The following is a 17482-nucleotide window of genomic DNA, read 5'->3' on the forward strand; positions in this document are numbered from 1 at the left end:
TGTGCAAATAACCACTGCTCCTCAAAACCTTATCTTGATCCCATTTTGGAAATGCAAAGGTTTTCTTGATACCTCTTTTTCACTCCTCATATTTCAGCAAATGAATTGCTGTATACCCAGTATAGAATGAAAACCAACTGCAGGGTGCACCTCATTTATTGGCTCTGGGTACCTAGGGTTCTTGATGAACCTATAAGCCCTTTATATCCCCGCAACCAGAAGAGTCCAGCAGACAAAACGGTATATTGCTTTCAGAAATCTGACATCGCAGAAAAAAGTTACAGAGTAAAACATAAAGAAAAATGGCTGTTGTTTTCAGCTCAATTTCAATATTTTTTTATTTCAGCTGTTATTTTCTGTAGGAAAACCTTGTAGGATCTACACAAATGACCCCTTGCTGAATTCAGAATGTTGTCTAGTTTTCAGAAATGTTTAGCTTTCCGGGATCCAGCATTGGTTTCACACCCATTCCTGTCACTAACTGGAAGGAGGTTGAAAGCACCAAAAATAGTAAAAATGGGGTATGTCCCAGTAAAATGCCAAATTTGTGTTGGAAAATGTGGTTTTCTGATTCAAGTCTGCCCGTTCCTGAAAGGTGGGAAGATAGTGATTTCAGCACCAGAAACCCTTTGTTGATGGCATTTTCAGGGAAAAAACCACAAGCCTTCTTCGGCGGCCCTTTTTTCCCATTTTTTTGGAAAAAACTAAATTTTCACTGTATTTTGGCTATTTTCTTGGTCTCCTCCAGGGTAAACCACAAACTCTGGGTACCATTAGAATCCCTAGGATGTTGGAAAAAAAGGACGCAAATTTGGCGTGGTTAGCTTATGTGGACAAAAAGTTATGAAGCCCTAAGCACGAACTACCCCAAATAGCCAAAAAAGGGCTCAGCACTGGGGGGGAAAAGGCCCAGCAGCTAAGGGGTTAAAAGCTCCGCCGTTTACAGGTTCACAAGAGCACTACTGGATATGTCATATGACATTTTTCCAATCTGCCACTTCCTCAATGTGGGATTGTATTCTCAGTAAAACACTACATTTAGGACAACTAGCGTTCTGTGCAAATGTACATTTTTTTTTTTTTCATTTCTTTTTTTGTTTCTATGGGGAAAATAATTTCCCATTGAAAACTCCTTTCACTACAACCCACAAAGATTGGGCAGTGTTCTGTTCCACTTCCCACCCTGGAAGGCGATTAATTTGAGCTGTTTATTTTTCCAAAACTCTCACTATTTCTAATCAAAAATTTGTGAATGACCACAAGCTAATGAGATTGTGGCTGTGGCCATTCTTAAATTCATTGCTGTTCACATCTTAATATGTTCACTACCCACCACTTGCACGGGGTTTACGAGTGCCTAATTGCACACAGGTGAGGCATTCAGTTACACTGTAGTAACAGTATTTATGCATGGCTGATCATTTTTTGTGAATAGTAGGCAAGCTAAAATAGAGCAGTTTGGCTTCATTGTCCTCAAAAGGCCCCATTAACAAGGCCACCAAGCTTAAGATCGCATGTGGTCACGGTACCAGCAAATCAGTAGGTCTAGACTGCAAGGCATGCAAGAAATATTACAGGCCTCACACCTTTTTACTTCTACAGCCAATAATCTGGGTTAATCTCTGTAGATTAGATGTCCATTCTTGTCCACTATAGGCAAGGACCAGAAGTCTCCTCTCTAGTGACCTCATCGCTCCAAGGCCTCCTTGAGATTCTTCATCCTTTACCCCTAATCTTCTTTTCACCTCCTTTTCCCATATGTATATCTTTCACTTTGCGCTATATATCAATACCCCCACATACAGACATACATGCATTACCACTATCAACCCAGAGATGTGGAAAAGAGCAATAATTTGAGGCTGAAATATATATGATATATATAACAGTGATATATATATATGTATATATATATATGACATTGCGTACAAGCCATTGTCTATGCACGGAGGAAGAGATTCAAATTGCACTGTGTTACGTGTTTTTGGACCAACACCAAAATGTAAATGGAACCATAATGGCCTGTTACTAAAAAAAAAAAAAAAAAAAAAAACACTCAATTTCCAAACGTATGCAGTTACACAACCAAAAACACATGCAAAACAGTGCTTATGAGTTTACACATAACATTACAAATGTCATAATTGATTAGCTTTTATATGAACATATAAATGTAACATATAGCAGTCCAAAATATGTGTTGTACAGGGATAATGAATCTAAGAAATTGTAGAGTCGACAGCAAAGCAAAAGCACCAGGTAGAAACCTGATAACAGTGCTACATTGTTTCCCCCATCCATCTACTCGTTGTGGCCCCATGACTGTAATCAAACCATAATGACACAGATATTTGCAGATATGGAGGGAGGTGGTCTCATGAGATGAAGAGGGCCCAAAATCTAATCATCCACTTTAATTACACTGTGAAGCTCTGGTGATCATAAGAAAATATCTTCAGTGATAGCCCAATAGTGGGCTCCTCTCCCTCCCCCTCTTGTACTTCTGAACTTCTTTAGCTTTTTAGTGGCTCAGTTCTACCCAAACCGCAAAACATGGGCTCAGGGCTGATCTTTGAGAGCAGGATTAGAAGGGAAAGGGAATTCAACTTTCAAACAGCAAATTCAGGACTGTTTGCTCAAACTGTGCATGTGGTAAATTAGTTATTTACCCTTCACTGTTATTGAGTCAGTAATGCAAGATTCCACAGCAATAAACTATTAAGCTTAACCCACCAAGAATTGTGTACCTATTGCACAACTATTAATTATGATTGTGTAATCTGCCCTCAATAACATTTGAGCATCAGATATTCAATTAATATTATCAGCTGTTTCTCCTCAGACCTCAGGAAGGCAAGGTATTGTTTGTAAAGAAGATGTACTTCAGTCTGTAATGAGAAAAACCTTTGAGAGATTACTACTAAACAGTACTGCAAAAAGTGGACTTCAATTTGAAGTATTGTAGACAAGAGAAAGCACACTCCGAAATATGCTTACATAACCTCTATAAAAGCTTACACAGGCCATCCCCTCAAGGATATTTCCAAAAGTAATATTAGAAGGCTTGTACACCCCTGCAGGTACTGGAACATAAAATGGTATGAAATACCTGAGTATTAATGAGAGAGACTGTAGTTAAATTCAAGTTTGAAATGTTCTATGCAGTGTTTCCATAACAAAGCATCTGGATATTGGTAGCTGTTGCCCATTCAGTGTGCCGAGATCTTTTGGTTTTCGGATCATCCGGTTTTGGACATTTTACTATGGGTTAGTCTCACTATACATGTCTCACCAACAGTAATCACATAACAAATTAACTGCACGTGTTTACTTCCAGTGTCTGACTTTTAAGATGAGGCCACTGAAGAGTGGCATGGGTAAGGGGCACTTTGATGGTTATACGTGTACATATGTGTGGGCTGCACATATGAGACTACTGTTGTGTGCAACCTAGTAACTGCACACAGGTAGCCTGGCATAGAGGAGGCTCTGGAGAGTTAGATATTGACCTGGGGAAGGCCTTATAACGTTAGTGTACATTAATAAGGAAAGTCAATGTGATTTACTATTTTTCTGTAGTGATAATTATAAACGTAGCAAGAAAACTGCCTTAAAGTACAGCTTCCCTTCCCTTTGGACTGAAAGAGACCAGAGATGTATTGGAATGGGATGAAACCTGTACGGGAAAATCAATTCTGCAAGTTCCAAAAAGATACCTATATAATTTATGAGTCATCCAGCACTATCATATTTCTCTGGCCTAGCTCAAGATCAGAGTCCAGGCCTTTGTCACCCTTCTGTACTAGGTTAATTGCATTTCTCTACAGCAGCAGGAACAAAGGCCTCCCCACACAAAGGAAGCAATTAACTGTGATTCACTCAGCTTCTGAGGAGGAAAGGGTTGGAGCGCAAGAATCTGCATCAATCAGCTGTCCCATTGTCCCAAGGATGGGCCTGCCCAAGCCAACTGAACAAAGGAGGAAGCCCAGACTCTGAAGCCAATGCAGGAGGGGGTTCCCCTTTTGAAATTCTAGTGAGGAAGGCCTTGGCAGCGATGTTAAGGAGGATGCGAGCTGAGGCTCTGCTTCACTGCTGGACCCTGGGGCTGCCATGGACAACTAAAAGGAAGAACCCCCTGATGCCCACAATGGATTAAGGACCCTGCACAGTGGACCCTAGGATCAATGGGTCAAACGAAGGGGCAGTGAGGCTTCCCCCCTTACCTCACCTGAGGATCAGTTGGGGGGAATCCCTAGACTTCCACACCCAGAGACAGAGACCAGGAGGAAGACTGGCACAGGGAGCAAGGAGAACCAGCTCTCTGTGATTACACCACTTTGGAAGTGAGGAGGTCTGCAGCATCTGCCACTGATGGCTTGAGCTGACCACCAGAAGTAAAATGAACCCAAGATCACCCGAATCCACCCAACAGGGCCCAAGTTATGGCACTATAAAGGTCCACAACTTATGACCTATATGGAAAACAGTGCATAGGACTCTGCCATGTTTCCAACAGGTGGGCCAGGGGCTGGAGGGGTCAGCAGAGGATTTTTTGATTATTTTTTCCAGCCAGCGGCCATGCATGGAGCACCTACCCGTTCCAGCTTTTATGCCTTTGTGCCTCCATTTCCCTGGGGACCCAGCTTTTGCTCTACAGCTGGGAGGGATGCCCCCTCTAGGGACTAATTGTATGGTTGCAACTATTGTGGCCTGGATATGCTTAAAGGTACATGCGGTTCAATGCCCTCTGAGGGCTGTTTTTAATATTACATTTGCATGATTTAAAAGTTTATAAAAGCACTCAGACACATTCTGCTAATTTTAAAATGCTATATTGACATTAATACGTGCATTTAAACCTCACAATTATTATTGATGATTGCATTTACATACAAAATTATGTCTTTAACATGTGGTTTGTTGATCTTGATGATTTGGCCACACCAGTGGTCTTACCTTATGTGTTTCTGTAACCCCTTTAGTGGTTTGAAGGTGATTATGCAATGTCGTCTATGGTATTTTCCATAGGCTAATGTACATATTTGTAAATTACTGCCTAATATTTAGTAGGTTGTGTTATAAGTGCACTTCTCCTTTCTCTAAAGAAAAAGTACTGACTGGACAATCATTTATAGAGTGTTAATATTGCATGCCAGCAAACAGTAATCACTAGCCTTCACTAGCCCACAACACCTCCCCTGAGTATGCCTTGGACTGCTCTGCTTGGCTACCCTGAGAGTGTCCAGCACTACAACAGGGTGCTTGGTTCCCAGTCAAGTGAATTGTGGTAATAGCCCAATTTCCAACGGCAGTCAGCTGAGGAGATGGAGGCTTGGACCATTACATGGTCAAAGGCCATGATCTGCTACAGACCCAAATGCATATAATATTCAGCTGTGTACAGTGATTTCCTACTTTGGTCAGGGGCCTATGTATATCCACTCTATAGCAAATACAGTCACTGCAAAATCATTGTGAACATAAAGTGTTCCAAGGTCAACTGGTTTAGGCCACAGAGAATTGGCCTACACTAGAGTATTCTTCTCACTGTGAAAGTGCGTCGCAACTTTTATTAGACAGAGAAGTCATCCAAGATGCAAAACTGGTATAGTTTGGGTGCATATTATTACTAAACTATTATTTGCAGCATAAAAAGACAAGAGGTACAGAACACAGTTGCGAAGGAAACCTCAGTTTATTCTTTGAAAAGGTATATTGAACATGAAATTGTTACAATTAAGGTAAAAGCTAACTTAATTCTGTAGTATGTATATCACATGAAAAAGTTTCTAAGATTTTGTGTATTCACATTTCTAAACTTGTTTAAAATCATTTACAAAGTTGACAAACATCTACCTTTCACTTTAAACTCAAACTTAAGTAAATATCGCCCTGTTTTGGAATTTGCCGGTCAATTTCACTCACCGCCAAAGCCCAACCCACCAGACGACCGCCAGTACTGGCGGTCAGCATACCGCCATATTACGAGTGCTGGCTGCTTTCCGCCATTATTGAGGTGGAAACGAGCCAGCAGTCGCGCTGGAGGTCGGTGCTGCAGAGGCGGTTCCCTCGCCAGCACTGCCACACCAGCAGGACTCCGCCCACCGTATTACAAGCCATAATATGGCTTGGCAGAGTCCTGCTGGCGTGGTGGTGGCGAGGGAAGACCGCCAGGACCCATCCTCTCCCGGACGTCCCCCTTGACTGAGAAGGTAAGTGTGCATCCAAAAAGGGGGGGGGGGTGTGTGTTTGGGTGCATGTGTGTTTGTGGAGGTGGTAGGGGGGCGGTGATTGTAATCATGTCTGTGAGTGAATGTGTGTGCACGTTTATGTGCACATGTATGGGGGTGTCTGCGTGGATGAATGCGTGTGAGTGGGGGTGTCTGTGTGGATGAATGCATGTGAGTGGGGGTGTCTGTGTGGATGAATGCATGTGAGTGGGGGTGTCTGAGGATGAATGCATGTGAGTGGGGGTGTCTGAGGATGAATGCGAGTGAGTGGGGGTGTCTGTGGATGAATGCGAGTGAGTGGGGGTGTCTGAGTGCATGTATGCATGTGCTGCATGTGTGTGTTTGTCAATGCATGTGAATGTGAAGGAGTGGGGGGTTTGAGTGTGTGGACTGTGGGGGGGATGTGTGGAGACGTGTATATGTGTGTGCCAGCAACAGGAATGAAGATTCCTGTCGCCGGGTGTGTGACCACCAGGGTTTTCGTGGCGGGGTGACCACCACGGGAAGTCTGGCAGTGTGCAACCTCGTAATCCTGATGGCAGGCTGAGGCCTGCCACTGGGTTGGAGGTGCTCACCGCGACCACACCGCTGGGCCAGGTGGGGTTGTTGAGGCTTGGCATCTGCCAAGCCTCACAATTCTTAATGTGGCGGGCCTTACCACTGGCTCTGTGGCAGAAGGGCCGCCAAAGGAGGCTGGCGATCTCATGATCGCTAGCCTCTTAATGAGGGCATATATGTGCACCAAAATTTCTAGTCTTTTTAGAAATCACTTTTTGATTTAATTACATTTTGTATTTTTAAATGAGCATGACACTTAATTCAAAACATCAGTATGAAACAATTTTGTTAATGATTCAGCTATTAAATGTCTAATTTATCTTAATTAATTGTCTGGCTTGTGTATTTCAACTCTCAAAATAATACTTATACATTTACCAATCATCCACTTAGTTTGATAAATAGTCATGCTTTGGAAAACATACATCCAGTTAAACAAAACTGTTTTACAAATAGATGTATACTGTTCGATATACTGAAACAATCCCATCATCTGTATATGCTACCTTCAACTTTAAAACAAACAAATTAAATATCATGATGTTGTAAGGACAGCCAAGCCAACTTTGTTGTTTTTCACCACTTTTGAGACAAATTCACAGTGGAAGTGCTAACTTTGCCTTTACTTACTCAAAAATGACTCAATTATTACTCTTTAATGACCATATACTTAATAGCAAACTTCTGTCCAAGAGTTGATCTACTTCTTTATTGGAGGTCTCTTCCTGGGCACAGGTCCCTAAACATTAAAACTATGCTGTTATAACAGGTTATAATTAGTTGGTGTTATCTACCCCATTCTTGTAAAACTGGTTTATTAAGCATATTTTCATCACGTTATTGTGCAAGGCAGGAATTGTGGATACAAGTTATAATTTGTATGTTATGGGAAGTTGTTTAATAATTAGTATTTCTCAACATAGATTTAAAGTGGTCCATAGAGTATGTTATTTGTAAGGCTGAGATTTGATTTGGTATGTTTGCAGATTATTTCTTTACCAGGGTCGGGCACTGTGATCAGAGAAAGTGTAGTGTGCACCGAATTGGTTTATTGTTCTTTGAAACAAAAACATTACTAAATAAATGCAAATATTTGAAATTTGTTGAGTACAGTACAGTTTTATTTGTCATTGGTACTGTGAAAGATGGATTACGGTGTGGTGAACCTTGGTTATGCATTCAGGATGGGATTGACAACAAGCAGCAGAAATCTGCCTTTACAACACTCTCTCTATTCTGGTCAAATACCCAGGCGCTAGATATGCGGCAAATGTGCACGGTCCCTAAGCTGAACCTTGCTTAGCTGAATAAGTCACAGCTTCTGTGGGTGTGACCTCTTCAGCCTGGCAAATCACCTCAAGACCCTCCCCCCATGATAAGAGGGGGCATTATTAATAGCCTTGGACCTTGGCTCTTCAGTATTAGAAGGCTGAAGAGCCCAGGACTGAGTGCATCACTGACCCCTCATCACAGAGTGGGGTGGGGTGGAGTGGTGTGGGGTCAGCAACTCTTGCCAGCCCTATCCTACTCTATGACAAAGTAGGGTTAACCATTGAGAGAAGGCAGCAGTCCCAACCCTCCTGGGACCCCCAAAGCTTCCTTCCCAGAGAGCTGCAGCAGGTAAAAGTAATATTCTTCTAATGTTTGGTGAGTGGGTGCAAGAGTGTATGCATGAATAGTTGGGAGGGAGGGTTGTTAATGGGTGTGTGCATGTATGTGTTTGAATGCATGGGAATGAGTGAGTATGTGCAGAACTGCCCCCCCATCCCTGCTAAAATTCCCAGCCGACACTGGTACACAGTGATACAGTGCTATTGTTGTGACCTTTGCACAGTGCTGTTCGTGACAGAGAATGAGGCAAAGAAGAACTGCCATTCCAGGCACATAGGCAGAATGGTCAACAGAATTCCTATGCAGAATGAGAGACCAATCTCAAATTGTTTGTCACGTTTGGGGCATTTGTACATCTCTGTGACAAAATCTAATTATACTGTAGACAACCTTATTGATGACAGAGACCAAGCTTCTAAGAATGTACACTACCTGAATGAAGAAGGGAGGAACTAGCAGAATATGCCACCAATTCCTTGCTAGGTACACCCCTAAATAACAAGCCAATGTCTAAAAGTGAGTCCTCTCAGATTTAACTGATATATTCATTATACACTGCATTTCATTCTCCTGCATCATTTACCATCGGACCCATACTATTCCCAGACATACCATATGTTTTGTATAACCAAACATTACTCTCAGGGCAGATGGTCTAATTTTCGTTTATTACTGTACAGACATCTTCAATTATATAAAAATATAGGTTAAGATATTGGTTATTGGTTAAGGGGGTGTGAGCCCGTCTCTAGCACCAGCCTAGATCCTTTTCAGGACAAACCACAAAAGCCACTATATTTATCTCTGCTTAACCCTCTAGTAGCTTAGCACAAAAGCAGTCAGGCTTAACTTTGAGGCAATGTGTGAAGTATTTATGCAGCATACAAACAGTAATAAAGTTATGAAGTGAAAACACAACACAAGAAAATTCTCATACCAACTAGGACCAATACAGTAAAATGTAGCAGATTGACACCAAAATGCCAAAAATCTGATCAGTAAAACTGTGATATGCAATTTAATAGAGTTAAAGTAAGAATAGCACCTAAAAGCACAAAGCACCACTCGCGGTTATCTGATCGTGGATGACCGGGTAAAAGTGACATGCTCAGGAAATCTACAATGAGAGCAGACGAGATACAGGGAACAGGTTATTTTGGCTGAAACAATAACCTTCTAAAAGTCCAGCACAAAAAGTTCTGTTTGCCTGGAGGAGGTCACATGAAGCATTAACAACATCGCAGATAGTCTTCACTCTTGCACCGGCCAAGGAATGGCGGATGGTCATCGATGCAGCATGAAGATCATGCTCGACCTCATGGGTGGTCATTCATAGAGGTTATCGTTGGTGGTCACCATGAGCCAACAAAGTTGCAACAATGTTGCAAGCCAACAATGATGAGCGAAGTACAGATCTCTCTTTGACATCTGCTGCTGGCAGTCTCTGTAGCATGTTGAGTCCAGCTCACCGAAGCTCTGAATTGGGAGTCAGCATGGGTAGCTAGACCTTTGTGTTAATGGGGACATTTACGCTCACAAACAGCCCAAAACTTCAGGATTTCTTCTTTTCATTTAGAAGGAGTTGAACTGATGCCGCACCAACAGTCAAGGGCCTGAGGGGCGGGCACATCTTGGGGATCAGGAACTCACTTCTACAGAGGCTAGCAGACATCATGCAGGACCAGTTTCAGGTCCTAGCAGGTCCAGTACAGCAGGTCAGCTGAGCAGCTGCACATAGGTCTCTGGAGCTCATTGTGACACTGTAGCTCAGAACAGGAGGTCAGTCAGCGGATCCTTGGAGTCACTTTAGCCTGGGATGAAGGGTGAAAGTCCAGTCTTCATTCTCAGCAAGCACAGCAGCAGAGTAGCAGGGCAGCAGAGTAGCAGTCCTTCTGGCCAAACAGCACCAGAACAGTCTTCCTTCTGTATTATCCACAGGTGCGGGAGTGTACTAAAGGGGGGGTCTGAGAGTCACCTTGTTATAACTGTTGCCCGCTTTAACATGGAAAAAACTCCTGGCGTTTTCCCCCTGTCTGGAACTTTCTGCCTCGCTCCCCTGGTTCCATGTTGTCTGGCAGCACAATAGACTAGTGTGAAGTCGTATGCGAGCTAAGGCTGTGTCGCTAAAGTGCAAATGTGACATATGACAGCTCCGACCCTTTTGCCAAGTCACGATTGCCTATCCTGGCAACACCCAGATTCTCTATTGTGTAGCTTCCTGGGAGGAATGCACAAAGACCAACTGCCAACTACTTCTAGGAAAAGGCTACATGCACCAAATGGTTAGGGCAAGAAAATGCCAACTTCCTTAAAGTGGCATATTTGGAATTGTGACCTAAAATCTGACTTTGCCACTATAATGGGTTTTAAGCTACAACTGCTTAAACACCAAACATGACATTCTGTCTGCTCACAATCAAAGGTTATCACTTATTTAATGTAATGTGGTATCTCAATGTTATCCTATGGGAGAGGTAGGCCTTTCAATAGTAAAGAACAAATTTAAGGGCTTTTGACTACTAAAACATGTAAAACTTAAAGCTACATGCCCAACATAAGTCAACCGACCCTATGGGCTGTTTAGGGTGACATATGCATTCAAAATGAAGGTGTAGGCCTGACAAAAGGTTCATTTTGTCAGGTTAACATGGCAGTTTAAAGTTGCACATTCAGTCGTGATACATGTTTCAAAAGAGTAATTAAGTGGGTGGCACAATCAGTCCTGCAGACCCATTAGTAGCGATTCATTTAGCAGCCCTAGGTATATGGTATATCACTTTATTAGAGACTTATAAGTACATTAAATGAGTCAATTGAGTGTAAGCCAGTTTTACTATGTTTAGCACTTGTAAACAGTGCAAAAGGTGTGCAGAGTCCTAAAGCCAACAAAAACAAATTCAGAAAAACAGAAGGGGTGAAGACAAAAGGTTTAGAGGGTGTCCGGCAGACTGAATTAACTACACACTATATTTTACTTAAATGATTACTGACTAACTGGAGACAATGTTTGTCAATACATAATTTGGAAGAACTCAATTGTAATAAAAATGCTATAAATAGGTTTCCAAAAAGGAATGCTAACCGCAACAAAGAAAGAAATCATCAATAAACATCTGTCTTAGAATATTATCAATCTTTGATGCACTGTTAAAGTTGATGTAAAAGGTCTCAAATATTAGCTCACATTTTATATTTAGCATCAAGAAAAACATTCCTTTAAATTATGGGTCTAACACTTTAAAACTACCTGAAGATTCCAAAAACATATGGACATTTTCTTGCAGGCATGAGGGGTGTGTATTGCAAAGATTGTCGGATGCCAGGACCCTTTATGTAATGTATATTTTCAAGAACACATTCCAGACTGGAATGATTTTAGAAGAAACACTTTTTAATCCATGAAAAGTGGGTGTATTGATCAGTTCAAGATGAGCTCTTCGAATTGGTATGGGAGATATTCTTTGCTTAGATCATACTTGTGAAAAGTTCCTCTTGGCCTTTTTCTGCACTCACACTTCAGATATTAACAGCGGGTTGGCTGTTCTATTCTACCTGAACAACATAAATAATGACGAGGTTAGGGAAGAACACCAGTATTTATTCTTCTGCAGTTTCTTTACACTTTGAAAGTTATACAAAATGGGCTTATTAACTTGTTTGATGCGGAGTACTGCTCTGCATCATCCTCCACACCATTACTTGTGTACTAAGAACAGCCCTAAGCCATCCTTGCTCACAAAGCAGGAAATCTTTTTTTTTTATTTTTTATTGTGACCTTGGGAACTGTGGAAGAGCTTACCTATCAGCCAGAGGCATTTTTATTTTCAATGCAGTGATGATCCGCCTATATCAAACGCTGACGTCATTACATAGAAAGTGAAATTGAAATTAGCCAATCGGCTGAGATATGCCCTTGAGCATTGATTCACATGGTAGGGGTGTAATTGTAAAGAGGAGAATCTCTTCTTCCCAATGGTACCATTCAACAGTGGATCGCTGCTTGGAGATTGCCACAGGAGGGTGGTCCCCTCGCATGGATTCTCCCACTAGACACCAGGGAGAGGATGAGCACCCCCTTTGGATAGGACTAGTGCTTTCACTTGCTGTTTTTTAATACAGACTTTCTGCGCCCCTTGGGGCAGATGGGCAATTGCTCCCATCTGCCCAGCTGGGAAGGCAAAAAGACCACTAGACACCGGATAATATATACATATTTTTTAATTTTTTTTAAATTGCACAGGTGGAGGGGTGGCCTAGCATTGTCATGGCCATGCCCCCTCTTCAGAAAAATACGAAAACATTCTTTCTGCTCCATGGGGAGCAGGTGGGGGAAATTACCCCCATTATCCCCGGGGAGGCAAAAAGCCCACTAGACACCAGGGATTACTTGTTTTTGTAGGGATAAGGGCTGCCCAGCATGGGCATGGCCATGGCCATGGCCCCACCCCTATAAAAATGGGGAAGCAGTCATTCTGCCCCCTGGAGGACAGATGGGGCAATTATCCCATCTGTCCTCAATGGCAAGAGAACACCCACTGGACACCATGGATTACTTTTTTTTTAAATAATTGCAGGGGTATGGGCTGCCCATCATGGGCATGGCCATGCCACACCACTATTAAAATGGGGAAACAGTCTTTTTGCCCCCCCGGGGGGGGTGGATGGGGACAATTACCCCCACCTGTCCACCGGAGGAGTCAAAAAGCCAACCAGGGATTACTTTTTTTTTTTTTTTTTAAGAATTGTAGGGGTGGGGCTACCCAGCATGGGCTTGACCGTACTCACACCCCCATAAAAATGAGGAAACAGTCTTTTTGCCCCCTTAAGGACAGAGGGGGCAATTACCCCTGATCTGCCCCCCCCCGAAGTCATAAAGCCTACTATATGGCAACAATATATATTTTTAATAAAATAATGGGATGGGTCCACTGCAGTTCAACATAAGGCCCTACCCTCATCCCTAAAACCTCAACAGTCTTTCTGCTCCCCTGTGGAATAAAGCATCCCAATGGAAAGCAAGAGGACATTTGATTCATTAGGGTGTTGTTTTTACAAATGGACCGAGAGAGTTTGGCTAACTCCCAGTATCATTCCACTTGCAGTGGTGAATGGTTGCACTTTTTGGGCTTGGTTGGCTACCACCTGGAGAGACTTACCAGATCCAGACAGTTCTGAAAACTAGACATCTGGGGAAGTCCAGGGTTGTGTGCTTTGCATACATCTCACAACATTTCTTTACCCTCAATGGGCCAACAGACCGTGACACAAAGGCCCTAGAATGCTATGTGAAGAGATCAGCAATAGGAAAAGCTGCAGGATTTGGGCCATGATCAGCCACCCCCCATGAAAACCTACAAAACACAGATATTTTTGAAAAGTAGAAAACCGGGCGATACAAGGGTAGTGTGTCATGTGTGAATCCCATGAGGTTTTACTTACCAAGAATGCCCTGCAAACCTCAGACATTGCTGGAAATCATACATTTTCCCCTATGATGGAAACGTCCAGAATATACAGGAATCCACAAAATTCCTACCACCCAGCACTGCCCCACTTGTGCCCATAAAAATGCTGCACCACTTGTGTGGTTGGGCCTAGTGCCAGCTATAGGCATGGATCCAACTGAGGTTGATAGGAGTCCCCATGCAAGGGCTCCTATTGTTCTTGGTTTGATCCATTCCTGTTGTAGGAAAATGTGTGATTTCAGGCAAAGTTTGAGGTTTGCAGGGCATTGTCAGGAATAAAACCTCATTAGATCCAAGGAAGTCACCCAACTCTGGATTCCCCTAGGTGTCTAGTTTACAAAAATGTAGGGCTTTCAAAGTTTGATTTGCCCATGTTGTGTTTTGGACCATTTGTTGTCACATACACTAGTCCTACCCACATAAGTAAGGTACCATTTGTATCAGAAAACTAGGGGAATTCTGAGGGGAAGGAAGTTAGTCGCTCCCTGTAGATCTTCAAACTTTTCATCACAGAAATTTGATGAAAATGCATTTTGTCGTCAAAGTTTAACGTTTGCAAGGGATTCTGGGTAAATCAACCTGGAGAGAGTTACACAAGTCACCCCACATCATGGATTCCCCTAGGTGTCTAGTTTTAAAAAATATACTGGTTCCATAGGGTTCCTTAAGTGCCGGATAAGCTAGGGCCCAAAATCCACACCTACCCGCTTTGCAAAAGAGCTGAAAAATGTGAGGTACCCATATTGCATTTTGGGCCATTTCCTGTCACAGGCACTAGGCATATACACTCAAGTGAGGTACCATTTTATCAGAAGAAATGTAGGAGTACAGAATCACAGAGTAACAGGTTATTTGTTAGTATCAATTAGATTACAATGCATTTGAACCTTCCAAAAGGTAAGCAGTGTGTAAGAAACAGGACATTTTGAAAAATAATCTCCAAATCATACGCTAGTATGGGTTCCCACAAACTCAGTGATGCACAAATGACCACTGTTCCTAAAGTCTATATCTTCTGTCCGTTTCAGAAATACATAGGTTTCCTTGATACCCATTTTTCACTCTACGTATTTCACCATATGAATTGGTCTATACTTGGTGAGCAATGAAAAAACATTGTACAGTGCAGCTCGGTTGTTGGTTCTGGGTAACTTGGGTTCTTGGAAAACCTATAAACTCTATAAATCACCACAAACAGAAGGGCCTAGCAGACATAATGGTATATTGCTATTGTAAATCAGCCATTGTGACAACAAGTTACAGAAGAAAACATTGTCACAAATGGTTTTTTTCCTACTCATTTTCAGTATTTCTTTATTTCAACACAGTTTCTTTCAGAAAACCTTGACTGATCTACATATATGACCATTTGCTGAATGGGTTTCAGACTGGTTTCCACCACAAACTGGAAGTAGGCAGGGAGCACAAAAGACTAGGAAAAATTAGCTACCTCGTTAAAAAGTTAAAAAATGCCAAAACTGTGCTAAAAAATGTGTTTTTATTTCAGCTCTGCTTGTTCCTGAAAGCTGGGAAGATAGTGACTTTAACACACCAAACCTTTCAGTGATGTAAATGTTATGACAGAAAAACAGACGCTTTTAGCCAGAGCACTTTTTTCCTATTTTTCCCCAAGAAACTCAAAATGTATCTATATTTTGGCTTTTTTTTCTCGGTCCCCTACAGGGGCATCCACAAACCCTGGGCATCTTTTGAATCCACAGGATGTCTGAAAGAAGAACACAAATTTGGTGCGGACAGCTTATGTGGACCTAAAATTATGGAAGCCTAAGCCCAAACTACACCAAATAGCCAAAAAAAGGCTTGGTACTGGGGATGAAAGGGCCTAGCAGCAAAAGGGTTACAAAAAGTAAAATAAGACATGTCTAATTCCCTGAAGAAAATAACAAAACAAAATGTTATTGATAATTCCCGAAATAGAGAGGGAGCCCCTGTAAAGGGTCAGAAGTCTTCCCACTCACTTCAATGAGACTGCTCTGGAGAGAAGGATTTTACCAACTCTCCCTTACGATTATTTGACTGCTACTTCTTTCATAGCTTTAACAAGGATTTTGTATGCAAAACATGGTCTTATATAGGTTCATGCTAATTATTCTCTTTGCTCTTTAAACAAATATTTGTTTTGGCTAGAAAATAGGCGTGTTAAATCAACAACTAGATACATGAAAAAAACTATTCGTTCTTAAAATACATTATTTACAGAATAACCACACACATAACCCCAATGTCTGCTTTTAGAAAGCAGCCTGCAGCATTGTAAATGATGAATTGACTACTCCAGGAAAGGAATCAATTATGAAGACAACGAGACTACTGTTCCGAGACTAACCAGTTCTAGGACAGGCATGTCAGCAACGTTTCGGAAACCAAGGGAAAACAATTTAATGTGAGTCCTCTATTCTGATATTTAAACGAGTAATTATTTTTTACAAAATGTGTGACAATGTGTTCACTTTTAAGCACAGTTGGTGTAATCTAAAGATTATGCATACTCTTTGCACAGATACAGTAATGTCATACTACAAGCTATATGACAACCAGTGGAGCTTTGGCCTTTAAGTTACAATGAGATATTAAGTGTGTAGGAAAGTACCATCTTGCCTGGCATGTTACCCCCATATTTCACTGTATGTATGTTGTTTTAGCCCTTGTGTCACTGGGATCCTGCCAGGCAGTACCCCAGTGCTTATAGTATGTGCCCCTTATGTGTTCCCTGTGTGGTGCCTAACTGTATCACTGAGGCTCTGCTAACCAGAACCTTAGTGTTTATGCTCTCTCTGCTTTCTAAATTTGTCACTGCAGGCTAGTGACTAAATTTACCAATTCTCATTGGCACACTGGTACACCCATATAATTCCCTTGTATATGGTACTAAGGTACCCAGGGTATTGGGGTTCCACGAGATCCCTATGGGCTGCAGCATTTCTTTTGCCACCCATAGGGAGCTCAGACAATTCTTACACAGGCCTGCCACTGCAGCCTGCGTGAAATAACGTCCACGTTATTTCACAGGCATTTTTCACTGCACATAAGTAACTTATAAGTCACCTATATGTCTAACCCTCACCTGGTGAAGGTTGGGTGCCAGGTTACTTAGTGTGTGGGCACCCTGGCACCAGCCAAGGTGCCCCCACATTGTTCAGGGCAAATTCCCTGGACTTTGTGAGTGCGGAGACACCATTACACGCGTGCACTATACATAGGTCACTACCTATGTATAGTGTCACAATGATAACTCCGAACATGGCCACGTAACATGTCTAAGATCATGGAATTGTCACCCCAATACCATTCTGGTATTGGGGTGACAATTCCATGACCCCCCGGGTCTCTAGCACAGAACCCGGGTACTGCCAAACTGCCTTTCCGGGGTTTCCACTGCTGCTGCTGCCAACCCCTCAGACAGGTTTCTGCCCTCCTGGGGTCCAGGCAGCCCTGGCCCAGGAAGGCAGAACAAAGGATTTCCTCTGAGAGAGGGTGTAACACCCTCTCCCTTTGGAAATAGGTGTGAAGGGCTGGGGAGGAGTAGCCTCCCCCAGCCCCTGGAAATGCTTTGATGGGCACAGATGGTGCCCATCTCTGCATACGCCAGTCTACACC

The 17482-nt window shown here is 42.4% G+C and overlaps 1 protein-coding gene across 6 annotated transcripts in view; it reads right to left on the reverse strand.

Annotated features, from left to right (window-relative positions):
* The window catches only part of GULP1 (GULP PTB domain containing engulfment adaptor 1), a 1895686-nt gene that overhangs the window by 1022604 nt on the left and 855600 nt on the right, over positions 1–17482 (reverse strand). The window lies entirely within an intron of this gene.

Source organism: Pleurodeles waltl, chromosome 3_1 (assembly GCF_031143425.1).
Source record: "Pleurodeles waltl isolate 20211129_DDA chromosome 3_1, aPleWal1.hap1.20221129, whole genome shotgun sequence".
Taxonomy (NCBI): Eukaryota; Metazoa; Chordata; class Amphibia; order Caudata; family Salamandridae; genus Pleurodeles; species Pleurodeles waltl.